This window comes from Astyanax mexicanus, chromosome 1 (assembly GCF_023375975.1).
Source record: "Astyanax mexicanus isolate ESR-SI-001 chromosome 1, AstMex3_surface, whole genome shotgun sequence".
Taxonomy (NCBI): Eukaryota; Metazoa; Chordata; class Actinopteri; order Characiformes; family Acestrorhamphidae; genus Astyanax; species Astyanax mexicanus.
The window spans coordinates 125494108-125514045 of NC_064408.1; the positions used below are offsets into that span (position 1 = coordinate 125494108).

At 45.8% G+C, this 19938-nt stretch overlaps 1 protein-coding gene across 16 annotated transcripts in view; it reads left to right on the top strand.

The window, feature by feature from the left end:
• Window positions 1–19938, top strand: part of LOC103042144 (NACHT, LRR and PYD domains-containing protein 12-like) — a 224589-nt gene that overhangs the window by 167203 nt on the left and 37448 nt on the right. The window lies entirely within an intron of this gene.

Here is a 19938-nt window from a genome sequence, read left to right on the forward strand (position 1 = left end):
TTGCTAAGGTGTTGCTATGGTATCCGGGGTGGTTGCTAAGGTGTTGCTAGGTGGTTGCTAGGTGGTTGCTAGGGTGTTGCTAGGCGGTTGCTAAGGTGTTGCTATAGTATCCGGGGTGGTTGCTAAGGTGTTGCTAGGTGGTTGCTAGGGTGTTGCTAGGCGGTTGCTAAGGTGTTGCTATGGTATCCGGGGTGGTTGCTAAGGTGTTGCTAGGTGGTTGCTAGGTGGTTGCTAGGGTGTTGCTAGGCGGTTGCTAAGGTGTTGCTATGGTATCCGGGGTGGTTGCTAAGGTGTTGCTAGGTGGTTGCTAGGTGGTTGCTAAGGTGTTGCTATCCGGTTGCTAAGGTGTTGCTATGGTATCCGGGGTGGTTGCTAAGGTGTTGCTAGGTGGTTGCTAGGGTGTTGCTAGGCGGTTGCTAAGGTGTTGCTATGGTATCCGGGGTGGTTGCTAAGGTGTTGCTAGGTGGTTGCTAGGTGGTTGCTAGGGTGTTGCTAGGTGGTTGCTAAGGTGTTGCTATGGTATCCGGGGTGGTTGCTAAGGTGTTGCTAGGTGGTTGCTAGGTGGTTGCTAGGGTGTTGCTAGGCGGTTGCTAAGGTGTTGCTATGGTATCCGGGGTGGTTGCTAAGGTGTTGCTAGGTGGTTGCTAGGGTGTTGCTAGGCGGTTGCTAGGCGGTTGCTAAGGTGTTGCTATGTGATCCGGGAAGGTTGCTAAGGTGTTGCTAGGTGGTTGCTAGGTGGTTGCTAGGGTGTTGCTAGGCGGTTGCTAAGGTGTTGCTATGGTATCCGGGGTGGTTGCTAAGGTGTTGCTAGGTGGTTGCTAGGTGGTTGCTAGGGTGTTGCTAGGCGGTTGCTAAGGTGTTGCTATGGTATCCGGGGTGGTTGCTAAGGTGTTGCTAGGTGGTTGCTAGGTGGTTGCTAGGGTGTTGCTAGGCGGTTGCTAAGGTGTTGCTATGGTATCCGGGGTGGTTGCTAAGGTGTTGCTAGGTGGTTGCTAGGTGGTTGCTAGGGTGTTGCTAGGCGGTTGCTAAGGTGTTGCTATGGTATCTGGGGTGGTTGCTAAGGTGTTGCTAGGTGGTTGCTAGGTGGTTGCTAGGGTGTTGCTATGGTATCCGGGGTGGTTGCTAAGGTGTTGCTAGGTAGTTGCTAGGTGGTTGCTAAGGTGTTGCTAGGCGGTTGCTAAGGTGTTGCTATGGTATCCGGGGTGGTTGCTAAGGTGTTGCTAGGTGGTTGCTAGGTGGTTGCTAGGTGGTTGCTAGGCGGTTGCTAGGCGGTTGCTAAGGTGTTGCTATGTGATCCGGGAAGGTTGCTAAGGTGTTGCTAGGTGGTTGCTAGGTGGTTGCTAGGGTGTTGCTAGGCGGTTGCTAAGGTGTTGCTATGGTATCCGGGTGGTTGCTATGGTGTTTCTAGGTGGTTGCTAGGTGATTTATATGCATAAATTAGATTAAATGGTGTTTGCACGTTGCTACGCAACGTGCAAATACATCAATCAGCTATGCACGCTAGGTTGCTCTGGCCGTTCGGGGGTGTCCAAACTTTTGACCCGTGGCTCCATTACACACAGTACTGGGGGGCCGGGGTGTCCAAACTTTTGACCCGTGGCTCCATTACACACAGTACTGGGGGGCCGGGGTGTCCAAACTTTTGACCTAATGCTGTTTTATCCCATAGCTGCTCCATACACTCACAGTACTGGAGTTCTAGCTACCTGTCCTTCGATCTAGCTGCCGTCCTCCGATTGGCCCCATTCATTCCAATGGGGCCACTTCGTACGACAATCGTACGAAATCCGTACGACGTAACTTTTCGTAACGCATATTTTCGGAAAGAGCTCAATAAGTTCTACAGGTCCTCAATTGGTTTCATCTTCGTATTTCAAAAATTGCGACGTCCACGGGCGTGCAAAGTTCTGCCCATTCATTTTCAATGGTCAAAAAAACGCGTACTTACGAAGTTTTTACGAAAAACGTAAGTCCGATCGGAAAGCTGTATACAAGCCCACCATTCCCGATATGGACGCACGTTTTCTCTTTTGAACGAAGTCGATATTTCGAAAACTGCGGCACTAGTTAACCGGACAAAAAACAGGTGGAATAATAATAATAATAATAATAATAATAATAATAAGAAGAATAAGACTTAAGAAGAACAATACTGTGATTGCATTACTGCAATCACACTAATAATAATAATAATAATAAAAATAATAAGAAGAAGAAGAATAAGACTTAAGAAGAACAATACTGTGATTGCATTACTGCAATCACACTAATAATAATAATAACTAGATTGCAGTTCCTGCAGAAACTGCGAGTGTGATTGCAGTGCTGGCTGGTATCTGCTAAGGTGTTGCTAAGGTGTTGCTATGGTATCCGGGGTGGTTGCTAAGATGTTGCTAGGTGGTTGCTAAGCTGTTGCTAGGCGGTTGCTAAGGTGTTGCTATGGTATCTGGGGTGGTTGCTAAGGTGTTGCTAGGTGGTTACTAGGTGGTTGCGAAGGTGTTGCTAGGTGGTTGCTAAGGTGTTGCTAGGCGGTTGCTAAGGTGTTGCTATGGTATTTGGGGTGGTTGCTAAGGTGTTGCTAGGTGGTTGCTAGGTGGTTGCTAGGTGGTTGCTAAGGTGTTGCTAGGCGGTTGCTAAGGTGTTGCTATGGTATCCGGGGTGGTTGCTAAGGTGTTGCTAGGTGGTTGCTAGGTGGTTGCTAGGGTGTTGCTAGGCGGTTGCTAAGGTGTTGCTATGGTATCCGGGGTGGTTGCTAAGGTGTTGCTAGGTGGTTGCTAGGTGGTTGCTAGGGTGTTGCTAGGCGGTTGCTAAGGTGTTGCTATGGTATCCGGGGTGGTTGCTAAGGTGTTGCTAGTTGGTTGCTAGGTGGTTGCTAAGGTGTTGCTAGGCGGTTGCTAAGGTGTTGCTATGGTATCCGGGGTGGTTGCTAAGGTGTTGCTAGGTGGTTGCTAGGTGGTTGCTAAGGTGTTGCTAGGCGGTTGCTAAGGTGTTGCTAGGCGGTTGCTAAGGTGTTGCTATGGTATTTGGGGTGGTTGCTAAGGTGTTGCTAGGTGGTTGCTAGGTGGTTGCTAAGGTGTTGCTAGGCGGTTGCTAAGGTGTTGCTATGGTATCCGGGGTGGTTGCTAAGGTGTTGCTAGGTGGTTGCTAGGTGGTTGCTAGGGTGTTGCTAGGCGGTTGCTAAGGTGTTGCTATGGTATTTTGGGTGGTTGCTAAGGTGTTGCTAGGTGGTTGCTAGGTGGTTGCTAGGGTGTTGCTAGGCGGTTGCTAAGGTGTTGCTATGGTATCCGGGGTGGTTGCTAAGGTGTTGCTAGGTGGTTGCTAGGGTGTTGCTAGGGTGTTGCTATGGTATCCGGGGTGGTTGCTAAGGTGTTGCTAGGTGGTTGCTAGGTGGTTGCTAGGGTGTTGCTAGGCGGTTGCTAAGGTGTTGCTATGGTATCCGGGGTGGTTGCTAAGGTGTTGCTAGTTGGTTGCTAGGCGGTTGCTAGGGTGTTGCTAGGCGGTTGCTAAGGTGTTGCTATGGTATCCGGGGTGGTTGCTAAGGTGTTGCTAGGTGGTTGCTAGGTGGTTGCTAGGGTGTTGCTAGGCGGTTGCTAAGGTGTTGCTATGGTATCCGGGGTGGTTGCTAAGGTGTTGCTAGGTGGTTGCTAGGTGGTTGCTAAGGTGTTGCTAGGCGGTTGCTAAGGTGTTGCTATGGTATCCGGGGTGGTTGCTAAGGTGTTGCTAGGTGGTTGCTAGGGTGTTGCTAGGGTGTTGCTATGGTATCCGGGGTGGTTGCTAAGGTGTTGCTAGGTGGTTGCTAGGGTGTTGCTAGGCGGTTGCTAAGGTGTTGCTATGGTATCCGGGGTGGTTGCTAAGGTGTTGCTATTTGGTTGCTAGGCGGTTGCTAGGGTGTTGCTAGGCGGTTGCTAAGGTGTTGCTATGGTATCCGGGGTGGTTGCTAAGGTGTTGCTAGGTGGTTGCTAGGTGGTTGCTAAGGTGTTGCTAGGCGGTTGCTAAGGTGTTGCTATGGTATCCGGGGTGGTTGCTAAGGTGTTGCTAGGTGGTTGCTAGGTGGTTGCTAGGTGATGTATATGCATAAATTAGATTAAATGGTGTTTGCACGTTGTTACGCAACGTGCAAATACATCAATCAGCTATGCACGCTAGGTTGCTCTGGCCGTTCGGGGGTGTCCAAACTTTTGACCCGTGGCTCCATTACACACAGTACTGGGGGGCCGGGGTGTCCAAACTTTTGACCCATGGCTCCATTACACACAGTACTGGGGGGGGCCGGGGTGTCCAAACTTTTGACCTAATGCTGTTTTATCCCATAGCTGCTCCATACACTCACAGTACTGGAGTTCTAGCTACCTGTCCTTCGATCTAGCTGCCGTCCTCCGATTGGCCCCATTCATTCCTATGGGGCCACTTCGTACGACATTCGTACGAAATCCGTACGTCGTAACTTTTCGTAACGCATATTTTCGGAAAGAGCTCAATAAGTTCTACAGGTCCTCAATTGGTTTCATCTTCGTATTTCAAAAATTGCGACGTCCACGGGCGTGCAAAGTTCTGCCCATTCATTTTCAATGGTCAAAAAAACGCGTACTTACGAAGTTTTTACGAAAAACGTAAGTCCGATCGGAAAGCTGTATACAAGCCCACCATTCCCGATAAGGACGCACGTTTTCTCTTTTGGACGAAGTCGATATTTCGAAAACTGCGGCACTAGTTAACCGGACAAAAAACAGGTGGAATAATAATAATAACTAGATTGCAGTTCCTACAGAAACTGCGAGTGTGATTGCAGTGCTGGCTGGTATCTGCTATGGTGTTGCTAAGGTGTTGCTATGGTATCCGGGGTGGTTGCTAAGGTGTTGCTAGGTGGTTGCTAGGTGGTTGCTAGGGTGTTGCTAGGCGGTTGCTAAGGTGTTGCTATGGTATCCGGGGTGGTTGCTAAGGTGTTGCTAGGTGGTTGCTAGGTGGTTGCTAGGCGGTTGCTAAGGTGTTGCTATGGTATCCGGGGTGGTTGCTAAGGTGTTGCTAGGTGGTTGCTAGGTGGTTGCTAGGGTGTTGCTAGGCGGTTGCTAAGGTGTTGCTATGGTATCCGGGGTGGTTGCTAAGGTGTTGCTAGGTGGTTGCTAGGTGGTTGCTAAGGTGTTGCTAGGCGGTTGCTAAGGTGTTGCTATGGTATGCGGGGTGGTTGCTAAGGTGTTGCTAGGTGGTTGCTAGGTGGTTGCTAAGGTGTTGCTAGGCGGTTGCTAAGGTGTTGCTATGGTATCTGGGGTGGTTGCTAAGGTGTTGCTAGGTGGTTGCTAGGTGGTTGCTAAGGTGTTGCTAGGCGGTTGCTAAGGTGTTGCTATGGTATCCGGGGTGGTTGCTAAGGTGTTGCTAGGTGGTTGCTAGGTGGTTGCTAAGGTGTTGCTAGGCGGTTGCTAAGGTGTTGCTATGGTATCCGGGGTGGTTGCTAAGGTGTTGCTAGGTGGTTGCTAGGGTGTTGCTAGGCGGTTGCTAAGGTGTTGCTATGGTATCCGGGGTGGTTGCTAAGGTGTTGCTAGGTGGTTGCTAGGTGGTTGCTAAGGTGTTGCTAGGCCGTTGCTAAGGTGTTGCTATGGTATCCGGGGTGGTTGCTAAGGTGTTGCTAGGTGGTTGCTAGGTGGTTGCTAAGGTGTTGCTAGGTGGTTGCTAAGGTGTTGCTATGGTATCTTGGGTGGTTGCTAAGGTGTTGCTAGGTGGTTGCTAGGTGGTTGCTAAGGTGTTGCTATGGTATCCGGGATGGTTGCTAAGGTGTTGCTAGGTGGTTGCTAGGTGGTTGCTAAGGTGTTGCTAGGCGGTTGCTAAGGTGTTGCTATGGTATCCGGGGTGGTTGCTAAGGTGTTGCTAGGTGGTTGCTAGGTGGTTGCTAAGGTGTTGCTAGGTGGTTGCTAAGGTGTTGCTATGGTATCTTGGGTGGTTGCTAAGGTGTTGCTAGGTGGTTGCTAGGTGGTTGCTAAGGTGTTGCTATGGTATCCGGGATGGTTGCTAAGGTGTTGCTAGGTGGTTGCTAGGTGGTTGCTAGGGTGTTGCTAGGCGGTTGCTAAGGTGTTGCTATGGTATCCGGTGTGGTTGCTAAGGTGTTGCTAGGCGGTTGCTAAGGTGTTGCTATGGTATCCGGGGTAGTTGCTATGGTGTTGCTAAGTGGTTGGTAGGTCACTCCTTAGCAGTTGCTAGGTGGTTGCTAAGGTGTTGCTATGGTATCTGTGGTGGTTGCTATGGTGTTTCTAGGTGGTTGCTAGGTGATTTATATGCATAAATTAGATTAAATGGTGTTTGCACGTTGCTACGCAACGTGCAAATACATCAATCAGCTATGCACGGTAGGTTGCTCTGGCCGTTCGGGGGTGTCCAAACTTTTGACCCGTGGCTCCATTACACACAGTACTGGGGGGCCGGGGTGTCCAAACTTTTGACCCGTGGCTCCATTACACACAGTACTGGGGGGCCGGGGTGTCCAAACTTTTGACCCGTGGCTCCATTACACACAGTACTGGGGGGCCGGGGTGTCCAAACTTTTGACCCGTGGCTCCATTACACACAGTACTGGGGGGCCGGGGTGTCCAAACTTTTGACCTAATGCTGTTTTATCCCATAGCTGCTCCATTACACACAGTACTGGAGTTCTAGCTACCTGTCCTTCGATCTAGCTGCCGTCCTCCGATTGGCCCCATTCATTCCAATGGGGCCACTTCGTACGACATTCGTACGAAATCCGTACGTCGTAACTTTTCGTAACGCATATTTTCGGAAAGAGCTCAATAAGTTCTACAGGTCCTCAATTGGTTTCATCTTCGTATTTCAAAAATTGCGACGTCCACGGGCGTGCAAAGTTCTGCCCATTCATTGTCAATGGGCAAAAAAACGCGTACTTACGAAGTTTTTACGAAAAACGTAAGTCCGATCGGAAAGCTGTATACAAGCCCACCATTCCCGATATAGACGCACGTTTTCTCTTTTGAACGAAGTCGATATTTCGAAAACTGCGGCACTAGTTAACCGGACAAAAAACAGGTGGAATAATAATAATAATAATAAGAAGAAGAAGAAGAAGAAGAATAAGACTTAAGAAGATCAATACTGTGATTGCATTACTGCAATCACACTAATAATAATAATAAGAAGAAGAAGAATAAGACTTAAGAAGATCAATACTGTGATTGCATTACTGCAATCACACTAATAAGAAGAAGAAGAAGAAGAAGAATAAGACTTAAGAAGAACAATACTGTGATTGCATTACTGCAATCACACTAATAATAATAAGAAACAGACTTAAGAAGATCAATACTGTGATTGCATTACTGCAATCACACTAATAATAAGAAGAAGAAGAATAAGACTTAAGAAGAACAATACTGTGATTGCATTACTGCAATCACACTAATAATAACTAGATTGCAGTTCCTGCAGAAACTGCGAGTGTGATTGCAGTGCTGGCTGGTATCTGCTAAGGTGTTGCTAAGGTGTTGCTATGGTATCCGGGGTGGTTGCTAAGATGTTGCTAGGTGGTTGCTAAGGTGTTGCTAGGCGGTTGCTAAGGTGTTGCTATGGTATCTGGGGTGGTTCCTAAGGTGTTGCTAGGTGGTTACTAGGTGGTTGCTAAGGTGTTGCTAGGCGGTTGCTAAGGTGTTGCTATGGTATCCGGGGTGGTTGCTAAGGTGTTGCTAGGTGGTTGCTAGGTGGTTGCTAGGGTGTTGCTAGGCGGTTGCTAAGGTGTTGCTATGGTATCCGGGGTGGTTGCTAAGGTGTTGCTAGGTGGTTGCTAGGTGGTTGCTAGGTGGTTGCTAGGGTGTTGCTAGGCGGTTGCTAAGGTGTTGCTATGGTATCCGGGGTGGTTGCTAAGGTGTTGCTAGGTGGTTGCTAGGGTGTTGCTAGGCGGTTGCTAAGGTGTTGCTATGGTATCCGGGGTGGTTGCTAAGGTGTTGCTAGGTGGTTGCTAGGGTGTTGCTAGGCGGTTGCTAAGGTGTTGCTATGGTATCCGGGGTGGTTGCTAAGGTGTTGCTAGGTGGTTGCTAGGTGGTTGCTAGGGTGTTGCTAGGCGGTTGCTAAGGTGTTGCTATGGTATCCGGGGTGGTTGCTAAGGTGTTGCTAGGTGGTTGCTAGGTGGTTGCTAGGGTGTTGCTAGGCGGTTGCTAAGGTGTTGCTATGGTATCCGGGGTGGTTGCTAAGGTGTTGCTAGGTGGTTGCTAGGTGGTTGCTAGGTGGTTGCTAGGGTGTTGCTAGGCGGTTGCTAAGGTGTTGCTATGGTATCCGGGGTGGTTGCTAAGGTGTTGCTAGGTGGTTGCTAGGGTGTTGCTAGGCGGTTGCTAAGGTGTTGCTATGGTATCCGGGGTGGTTGCTAAGGTGTTGCTAGGTGGTTGCTAGGTGGTTGCTAGGGTGTTGCTAGGCGGTTGCTAAGGTGTTGCTATGGTATCCTGGGTGGTTGCTAAGGTGTTGCTAGGTGGTTGCTAGGTGGTTGCTAGGGTGTTGCTAGGCGGTTGCTAAGGTGTTGCTATGGTATCCGGGGTGGTTGCTAAGGTGTTGCTAGGTGGTTGCTAGGTGGTTGCTAGGGTGTTGCTAGGCGGTTGCTAAGGTGTTGCTATGGTATCCGGAGTGGTTGCTAAGGTGTTGCTAGGTGGTTGCTAGGGTGTTGCTAGGCGGTTGCTATGGTATCCGGGGAGGTTGCTAAGGTGTTGCTAAGTGGTTGGTAGGTGGTTGCTAAGGTGTTGCTAGGCGGTTGCTAAGGTGTTGCTATGGTATCCGGGGTGGTTGCTAAGGTGTTGCTAGGTGGTTGCTAAGGTGTTGCCAGGCGGTTGCTTAGGTGTTGCTATGGTATCCGGGGTGGTTGCTAAGGTGTTGCTAGGTGGTTGCTAGGTGGTTGCTAGGGTGTTGCTAGGCGGTTGCTAAGGTGTTGCTATGGTATCCAGGGTGGTTGCTATGGTGTTTCTAGGTGGTTGCTAGGTGATGTATATGCATAAATTTGATTAAATGGTGTTTGCACGTTGCTACGCAACGTGCAAATACATCAATCAGCTATGCACGCTAGGTTGCTCTGGCCGTTCGGGGGTGTCCAAACTTTTGACCCGTGGCTCCATTACACACAGTACTGGGGGGCCGGGGTGTCCAAACTTTTGACCCGTGGCTCCATTACACACAGTACTGGGGTGCCGGGGTGTCCAAACTTTTGACCTAATGCTGTTTTATCCCATAGCTGCTCCATTACACACAGTACTGGAGTTCTAGCTACCTGTCCTTCGATCTAGCTGCCGTCCTCCGATTGGCCCCATTCATTCCAATGGGGCCACTTCGTACGACAATCGTACGAAATCCGTACGTCGTAACTTTTCGTAACGCATATTTTCGGAAAGAGCTCAATAAGTTCTACAGGTCCTCAATTGGTTTCATCTTCGTATTTCAAAAATTGCGACGTCCACGGGCGTGCAAAGTTCTGCCCATTCATTTTCAATGGTCAAAAAAACGCGTACTTACGAAGTTTTTACGAAAAACGTAAGTCCGATCGGAAAGCTGTATACAAGCCCACCATTCCCGATATGGACGCACGTTTTCTCTTTTGAACGAAGTCGATATTTCGAAAACTGCGGCACTAGTTAACCGGACAAAAAACAGGTGGAATAATAATAATAATAACTAGATTGCAGTTCCTACAGAAACTGCGAGTGTGATTGCAGCGCTGGCTGGTATCTGCTAAGGTGTTGCTAGGTGGTTGCTAAGGTGTTGCTAGGTGGTTGCTAAGGTGTTGCTATGGTATCCGGGGTGGTTGCTAAGATGTTGCTAGGTGGTTGCTAGGTGGTTGCTAAGTTATTGCTAGGCGGTTGCTAAGGTGTTGCTATGGTATCAGGGATGGTTGCTAAGGTGTTGCTAGGTGGTTGCTAGGGTGTTGCTAGGCAGTTGCTAAGGTGTTGCTATGGTATCCAGGGTGGTTGCTAAGGTGTTGCTAGGTGGTTGCTAGGCGGTTGCTAAGGTGTTGCTATGGTATCCGGGGTGGTTGCTAAGGTGTTGCTAAGTGGTTGCTAGGTGGTTGCTAAGGTGTTGCTAGGCGGTTGCTAAGGTGTTGCTATGGTATCCAGGGTGGTTGCTAAGGTGTTGCTAGGTGGTTGCTAGGCAGTTGCTAAGGTGTTGCTATGGTATCCGGGGTGGTTGCTAAGGTGTTGCTAGGTGGTTGCTAGGTGGTTGCTAGGGTGTTGCTAGGCGGTTGCTAAGGTGTTGCTATGGTATCCGGGGTGGTTGCTAAGGTGTTGCTAAGTGGTTGCTAGGTGGTTGCTAAGGTGTTGCTAGGCGGTTGCTAAGGTGTTGCTATGGTATCCGGGGTGGTTGCTAAGGTGTTGCTAGGTGGTTGCTAGGTGGTTGCTAGAGTGTTGCTAGGCGGTTGCTAAGGTGTTGCTATGGTATCCGTGGTGGTTGCTAAGGTGTTGCTAGGTGGTTGCTAGGTGGTTGCTAGGGTGTTGCTAGGCGGTTGCTAAGGTGTTGCTATGGTATCCGGGGTGGTTGCTAAGGTGTTGCTAGGTGGTTGCTAGGTTGTTGCTAGGGTGTTGCTAGGCGGTTGCTAAGGTGTTGCTATGGTATCCGGGGTGGTTGCTAAGGTGTTGCTAGGTGGTTGCTAGGTGGTTGCTAAGGTGTTGCTAGGCGGTTGCTAAGGTGTTGCTATGGTATCCGGGGTGGTTGCTAAGGTGTTGCTAGGTGGTTGCTAGGTGGTTGCTAGGTGTTGCTAGGCGGTTGCTAAGGTGTTGCTATGGTATCCGGGGTGGTTGCTAAGGTGTTGCTAGGTGGTTGCTAAGGTGTTGCTAGGCGGTTGCTAAGGTGTTGCTATGGTATCTGTGGTGGTTGCTAAGGTGTTGCTAGGTGGTTGCTAGGCGGTTGCTAAGGTGTTGCTAGGCGGTTGCTAAGGTGTTGCTATGGTATCCGGGGAGGTTGCTAAGGTGTTGCTAGGTGGTTGCTAGGTGGTTGCTAAGGTGTTGCTAGGTGGTTGCTAAGGTGTTGCTAGGTGGTTGCTAAGGTGTTGCTATGGTATCTGTGGTGGTTGCTATGGTGTTTCTAGGTGGTTGCTAGGTGATTTATATGCATAAATTAGATTAAATGGTGTTTGCACGTTGCTACGCAACGTGCAAATACATCAATCAGCTATGCACGCTAGGTTGCTCTGGCCGTTCGGGGGTGTCCAAACTTTTGACCCGTGGCTCCATTACACACAGTACTGGGGGGCCGGGGTGTCCAAACTTTTGACCCGTGGCTCCATTACACACAGTACTGGGGGGCCGGGGTGTCCAAACTTTTGACCTAACACTGTTTTATCCCATAGCTGCTCCATACACTCACAGTACTGGAGTTCTAGCTACCTGTCCTTCGATCTAGCTGCCGTCCTCCGATTGGCCCCATTCATTCCAATGGGGCCACTTCGTACGACATTCGTACGAAATCCGTACGTCGTAACTTTTCGTAACGCATATTTTCGGAAAGAGCTCAATAAGTTCTACAGGTCCTCAATTGGTTTCATCTTAGTATTTCAAAAATTGCGACGTCCACGGGCGTGCAAAGTTCTGCCCATTCATTTTCAATGGGCAAAAAAACGCGTACTTACGAAGTTTTTACGAAAAACGTAAGTCCGATCGGAAAGCTGTATACAAGCCCACCATTCCCGATATGGACGCACGTTTTCTCTTTTGAACGAAGTCGATATTTCGAAAACTGCGGCACTAGTTAACCGGACAAAAAACAGGTGGAACTAGATTGCAGTTCCTGCAGAAACTGCGAGTGTGATTGCAGTGCTGGCTGGTATCTGCTAAGGTGTTGCTAAGGTGTTGCTATGGTATCCGGGGTGGTTGCTAAGGTGTTGCTAGGTGGTTACTAGGTGGTTGCTAAGGTGTTGCTAGGCGGTTGCTAAGGTGTTGCTAGGCGGTTGCTAAGGTGTTGCTAGGCGGTTGCTAAGGTGTTGCTAGGCGGTTGCTAAGGTGTTGCTATGGTATTTGGGGTGGTTGCTAAGGTGTTGCTAGGTGGTTGCTATGTGGTTGCTAAGGTGTTGCTAGGCGGTTGCTAAGGTGTTGCTATGGTATCCGGGGTGGTTGCTAAGGTGTTGCTAGGTGGTTGCTAGGGTGTTGCTAGGTGGTTGCTAAGGTGTTGCTATGGTATCTTGGGTGGTTGCTAAGGTGTTGCTAGGTGGTTGCTAGGGTGTTGCTAGGCGGTTGCTAAGGTGTTGCTATGGTATCCGGGGTGGTTGCTAAGGTGTTGCTAGGTGGTTTCTAGGTGGTTGCTAAGGTGTTGCTAGGTGGTTGCTAGGTGGTTGCTAAGGCGTTGCTAGGCGGTTGCTAAGGTGTTGCTATGGTATCCGGGGTGGTTGCTAAGGTGTTGCTAGGTGGTTGCTAGGTGGTTGCTAGGGTGTTGCTAGGCAGTTGCTAAGGTGTTGCTATAGTATCCGGGGTGCTTGCTAAGGTGTTGCTAGGTGGTTGCTAGGTGGTTGCTAGGGTGTTGCTAGGCGGTTGCTAAGGTGTTGCTATGGTATCCGGGGTGGTTGCTAAGGTGTTGCTAAGTGGTTGCTAGGTGGTTGCTAACGTGTTGCTAGGCGGTTGCTAAGGTGTTGCTATGGTATCTGGGGTGGTTGCTAAGGTGTTGCTAGGTGGTTGCTAGGTGGTTGCTAGATTGTTGCTAGGCGGTTGCTAAGGTGTTGCTATGGTATCCGGGGTGGTTGCTAAGGTGTTGCTAGGTGGTTGCTAGGTGGTTGCTAGGGTGTTGCTAGGCGGTTGCTAAGGTGTTGCTATGGTATCCTGGGTGGTTGCTAAGGTGTTGCTAGGTGGTTGCTAGGTGGTTGCTAGGGTGTTGCTAGGCGGTTGCTAAGGTGTTGCTATGGTATCCGGGGTAGTTGCTAAGGTGTTGCTAGGTGGTTGCTAGGTGGTTGCTAGGCGGTTGCTAAGGTGTTGCTATGGTATCCGGGGTGGTTGCTAAGGTGTTGCTAGGTGGTTGCTAGGTGGTTGCTAAGGTGTTGCTAGGCGGTTGCTAAGGTGTTGCTAGTCGGTTGCTAAGGTGTTGCTATGGTATCCGGGGTGGTTGCAAAGGTGTTGCTAGGTGGTTGCTAGGTGGTTGCTAAGGTGTTGCTAGGCGGTTGCTAAGGTGTTGCTAGGCGGTTGCTAAGGTGTTGCTATGGTATCCGGGGTGATTGCTAAGGTGTTGCTAGGTGGTTGCTAGGTGGTTGCTAGGGTGTTGCTAGGCGGTTGCTAAGGTGTTGCTAGGCAGTTGCTAAGGTGTTGCTATGGTATCCGGGGTGGTTGCTAAGGTGTTGCTAGGTGGTTGCTAGGTGGTTGCTAGGGTGTTGCTAGGCGGTTGCTAAGGTGTTGCTATGGTATCCGGGGTGGTTGCTAAGGTGTTGCTAGGTGGTTGCTAAGGTGTTGCTAGGCGGTTGCTAAGGTGTTGCTATGGTATCCGGGGTGGTTGCTAAGGTGTTGCTAAGTGGTTGCTATGCGGTTGCTAAGGTGTTGCTATGGTATCCGGGGAGGTTGCTAAGGTGTTGCTAGGTGGTTGCTAGGTGGTTGCTAAGGTGTTGCTAGGCAGTTGCTAAGGTGTTGCTATGGTATCCGGGGTGGTTGCTAAGGTGTTCCTAGGTGGTTGCTAGGTGGTTGCTAGGGTGTTGCTAGGCAGTTGCTAAGGTGTTGCTATGGTATCCGGGGTGGTTGCTAAGGTGTTGCTAGGTGGTTGCTAGGGTGTTGCTAGGCGGTTGCTAAGGTGTTGCTATGGTATCCGGGGTGGTTGCTAAGGTGTTGCTAGGTGGTTGCTAGGGTGTTGCTAGGCGGTTGCTAAGGTGTTGCTATGGTATCCAGGGTGGTTGCTAAGGTGTTGCTAGGTGGTTGCTAGGTGGTTGCTAGGGTGTTGCTAGGCGGTTGCTAAGGTGTTGCTATGGTATCCGGGGTGGTTGCTAAGGTTTTGCTAGGTGGTTGCTAGGGTGTTGCTAGGCAGTTGCTAAGGTGTTGCTATGGTATCCGGGGTGGTTGCTAAGGTGTTGCTAGGTGGTTGCTAGGTGGTTGCTAGGGTGTTTCTAGGCGGTTGCTAAGGTGTTGCTATGGTATCCGGGGTGGTTGCTAAGGTGTTGCTAGGTGGTTGCTAGGTGGTTGCTAGGGTGTTGCTAGGCGGTTGCTAAGGTGTTGCTATGGTATCCGGGGTGGTTGCTAAGGTGTTGCTAGGTGGTTGCTAGGCGGTTGCTAAGTTGTTGCTAGGCGGTTGCTAAGGTGTTGCTATGGTATCCGGGGTGGTTGCTAAGGTGTTGCTAGGTGGTTGCTAGGCAGTTGCTAAGGTGTTGCTATGGTATCCGGGGTGGTTGCTAAGGTGTTGCCAAGTGGTTTCTATGCGGTTGCTAAGGTGTTGCTAGGCGGTTGCTAAGGTGTTGCTATGGTATCCGGGGAGGTTGCTAAGGTGTTGCTAGGTGGTTGCTAGGTGGTTGCTAAGGTGTTGCTAGGCGGTTGCTAAGGTGTTGCTATGGTATCTGTGGTGGTTGCTATGGTGTTTCTAGGTGGTTGCTAGGTGATTTATATGCATAAATTAGATTAAATGGTGTTTGCACGTTGCTACGCAACGTGCAAATACATCAATCAGCTATGCACGCTAGGTTGCTCTGGCCGTTCGGGGGTGTCCAAACTTTTGACCCGTGGCTCCATTACACACAGTACTGGGGGGCCGGGGTGTCCAAACTTTTGACCCGTGGCTCCATTACACACAGTACCTGGGGGGCCGGGGTGTCCAAACTTTTGACCTAATGCTGTTTTATCCCATAGCTGCTCCATTACACACAGTACTGGAGTTCTAGCTACCTGTCCTTCGATCTAGCTGCCGTCCTCCGATTGGCCCCATTCATTCCAATGGGGCCACTTCGTACGACAATCGTACGAAATCCGTACGTCGTAACTTTTCGTAACGCATATTTTCGGAAAGAGCTCAATAAGTTCTACAGGTCCTCAATTGGTTTCATCTTCGTATTTCAAAAATTGCGACGTCCACGGGCGTGCAAAGTTCTGCCCATTCATTTTCAATGGGCAAAAAAACGCGTACTTACGAAGTTTTTACGAAAAACGTAATTCCGATCGGAAAGCTGTATACAAGCCCACCATTCCCGATATGGACGCACGTTTTCTCTTTTGAACGAAGTCGATATTTCGAAAACTGCGGCACTAGTTAACCGGACAAAAAACAGGTGGAATAATAAGAAGAAGAAGAAGAAGAAGAAGAAGAAGAATAAGACTTAAGAAGATCAATACTGTGATTGCATTACTGCAATCACACTAATAATAATAATAATAATAAGAAGAAGAAGAAGAATAAGACTTAAGAAGAACAATACTGTGATTGCATTACTGCAATCACACTAATAATAAGAAGAAGAAGAATAAGACTTAAGAAGAACAATACTGTGATTGCATTACTGCAATCACACTAATAATAAGAATAAGACTTAAGAAGAACAATACTGTGATTGCATTACTGCAATCACACTAATAAGAAGAAGAAGAAGAAGAAGAAGAATAAGACTTAAGAAGAACAATACTGTGATTGCATTACTGCAATCACACTAATAATTATTATCATTATTATTATTAATATAATTTAATCTCAATAATAGTCTCATGTTACTGTTGGTTCAGATATGGAGGACCTGGCAGAGATAATTGATGACTAATTGACTATTCTAAAAAAAATAATAATGATATTAGTAGACTACCAAAATAATCTTTAGTTTTCCTCAATAATAGCTAAATGCCAATTTTTAAAAAAATAATCCTGTTGTGATGGAAGGTGTTTATTGAAATGATTCGTAATCAATGACGTGTGATGATTCATAAACAATGACGACTATTAATGATATTACTTTTTGTTCTATGCGATGATAATGTGTACTGTGAACATTCTACCCTCAGTGAGCTTTTTTGAAATGCTGAGTAAGAGTTTTCTCTATCTGGCGCCAGCAGTGTGTGTCTATGTGTATGTGTTAAGGAATGCACGTCACAGTTGTTCTACAAATTCTGGCGCCAGGGTCATCTTCCTTTCTGCTTGCAATGTTTTGAGAACCAGCCTGATATGCCCACTAAGGGATTATGTCATACCACCTGTCAGAAGAAGTTGACGTGTCACAATGGTGGCACTGTGCCCATAATTGGGAAGTAAGGGATGGGAGGATCTAAAAGGTATAAAGAGAGCATGGCACTCTTGCAAGGCAGGAGTTCACTCTGTATTCATTACGTGTGGCTTCTCAATAAATCTTGTTACTCATTCTGATCAAGACTCAGAGACTCTGAATATTTCTTTCTTCCTGTCATTATTTTTCCACCACACTGTAATTTAATATAACAGTTATTTTTTTTAGTGTAGCCCACTGCCTGTGTGTCTAAAACAAAAAAAACAATATCAAATATAAAATATAAAAAAATATAAAAATGTGTTCTTGATTTTAATGTCAGTTCTTTTTACAGTGGACCAAACTTGGATGTGCCACTATTTGATTTCACATCTGTTCTTGCTTACTGTACTGTATTGTAAAGTATTGCACATACTAAAAATGCCTTTAGGTAGTTGGTTATGTATTTTTCCCTCCTGCAGGGACTATATAGACCTAATATGCAGTAAAAGCATTGGACATTACAAAATATTTAACAAATTGTTTGGTTCCCAAAAACAAAACTAATCCAAGTCATACTTTATTTAATATAAAATATAAAGTTACACAAAAACACATTTGGTGGTTGAAATATTCCTAAAACACATGATATCCGTTTTTGTGGACACGCAGATAAATACTTACAGGTCAATATTTGAAAACTGCAGTAATTAACTTTAGCTTTTAACTTTCTGTACACAAAGTGTATTTATGCCGAAATGGACAGGACAAAAGTTTTGGCACAATCAACTAAATACTTTTATTAATCTTTTGCTGGTATAAAGAAAGAGTGAGTTAAAAGTAACTGCATTTTAGAAAAAAATAAAACCATATTTTACTACCTCATTTATCCCACAGCAGAAATATCAGCTCCTCCACCCCCAAACTCTGACTGTTACCCAGCCAATCACCAGCCTGCTCTTCAGATCATATTTCACCTTTCCTGCCTGTGTCTTTACAGAGTCATGAATATGCAAACATTATATCATATTGTGAGGTGTAATTGGCTGGCTGCAGCGGAAACCTGACAGAGGCTCCGCCCACTCACTGTCTATTGGCTGTGAGAGACAGAGGGGGCGTTACAGAGACTCGTGAGCAGGGAGGCCGAGAGAAAACGAAAGTAAGTTGATCCTCCATTACAGAAGAATGAAGAAAGAGAGACGCAGTTTAGGAGAAACCGAACTAAATTCAACCAACACGATTCTACAGCGGTTTATTCTCACTGGGTAAGTTCAGAACTAACGGGAATGTAGAATTTCGACCTGTTATTTAAACTAATTTAATTTTAAGTTTGTTTACCTCAGATGTCGGATTTCAGAACTAGGCTAAACATCACACCCGAGTGGACAACGTTAAATATTCATATAACTGTTCATTATTTCATATAATTTCCAAAAAAAAAGTTATCTAAGGACATCTGAGTTCATCACAGCTGCTTTGAGTATCATTTATCAGTGTTTTATGGCGAATCCGATCAAAATATGTCAACAATTTCATTTCCTCGATTAGCATTGTTAGCATTGACCCAGATTAGCATTGTTAGCATTGTCCTAGGTGGGCATATGTTAGTTACACAAGATGAAAACATGTCCACAGGAAGAAGATGGACAGTACTGTGTACACGACTGACAAGACACTTATTTAAATGATCTGATATCAATTTATATTAACCTGACACTGATTTAAAAAAAATAAAGTTAGTAACACATTAAAGTTAGTAACACATTTTATATTCTTAAAGTTACTAAAGCCTGCTAGACTGATTAAAAATACCAATGTAGTAAATGTATGAGCTACAACTTTTCCCCTGTGTTTTCCAGTCCACCTTAACTTCTGCTTTTACTATTGCTGATAGAGGATGTTGGTAGTAGTGTAATTCTGAATTCTGGGTTGAACAGAAAGCTTTTCCAATAATTTTAAGTAGAAAACCCAACCTGTAGGGTAATTATAGTTAAAAATCTCCTAGAGAACACAGCACAAGAACATGAAGGAAGTATTTCTCAGATACAGAACTGTTGTTTTAGAAAAAAAATCACAAAGTGAAGAACTAAAACAGGTCTAGATCAGGCCTAAATTGGGGCAGATACAGAACAATGTCGATATGTATACATGTCGAAAAAAACTAAAATATAAACATATAGTCATATGTTTTTACTAAAATCATTGAGTTTGTCAGCATGTGTAATTTGGGCTGGGAAATATATTGTAAATATGATTATATTTTTGCTGCTAGGAGTGTGCGATATGGCCATAAAATATCACAATATTTTATGGTATTTTTGTGATACAATATTCTTTGTGTTTTGACAAAACACTGAATAAATTTACACTGAATAAACACTGATTTTTTTTTTTATTATTTCAAGAATACACTACTGGAACAAAAGGAAATTTTAATGTTATTATTGCATATGATATGATATGGCACACTGACACTGACACTTAAAAAAATACAAGAATTTTATAAGATTAAGTAAATGATCCAGAATGTCATGATACTAATAATAATGCACTCCAAATATCTCCATATATCCAGGATTAAAGTAAAATAAATTATACTGGACATATATAATCTGCCTCTAGTAGATATAAAATGGGAAATGAGAACAGTGTGATTTTTTTCTTTTGCTAAAAACAGTAAAAAAAAAGTAGTACCCTGATGTGATAATTAGGGTAGGGTGATATGCCACTATATGTCAGGGTATAATATTGTTAATAATATAAAAAAATGTTGCCGATATTATTGCGTATGATGCGATACGGCACACCCCTTGTAGCTGCTACAAAAACTGCCATCAGTTACGATTGGTGTAAAAGTAGATCATAATTAAAATGAGCAGCAGATATTTCACCCCCTCAAACAACATAACTAGATGTGGTTTAATTAGACAGTGGAACGACAAGACGAGTATATTGTTCCTCTGGTAAAAGTATAAAAGTACATGCTCCAAAATAAACTTATAGTAAAAAAGGAAATAAAAAATTAAACAGGGTAAAAACGCTATTCATGTGAAAGGTGTGGTCATATGTAATAGCGCTGTTTTACCAGCAGGGGGTGCAAACGGACCTTGGGGCAATGAGATTATTTAAATAAATATAATTTATTATTTCTAATGTTATATAATTATAAAATTTCAAAATGCATGTCTTAATTGTCAGTAAATATCTTACAACAGTTTTGCATTATTATAATTTTTTAATAATGTTATTTAAACCTGATCATATATTAATGGTTGTTAATCTGTTCACAGGGATCTGCATGTTCACTGAAGCGCCTTCGTGATGGAGCCTCATAACTCCAGTGATGGAGGAGGATCCTCTGATCCAAAGTGAGTAACTTCAGTAGTGCATCAATAGTTAGTAGAAGTGTACGGCCAAAAATGAAAAAAAATCATTTTGGTTCAAAGGCTGAATACTGAATACAGAATACTAAATTTTACACAGGTTTCTGAAGGAGCTGAACAATATATCAATTTCTTTATTAGTACTGTGGTTCTTATTGTTCTTATTGTATTGAAAATATTATTTTACCATATCACCCAGTTCTATCAGTTCATGATTACTTTCACATATTGATATTGAATTTGTATTGTATCAAGTGAAAGAAAAACTCCAGTCCATTGTATCCAGTGCAAAGTTCCAGTAATTTTCACTTTTTGCATCAAGATATTTTGTCTTGCTCTTCAAAGAAAATCAATTTTTAACCTCAGACAAACCAGCAAAGCATGTCATAGTCTTTACATTTATTTGACTGAACACCAACATGTTTTTTAGCATCTGTTTTCAAACAATGTTGATGC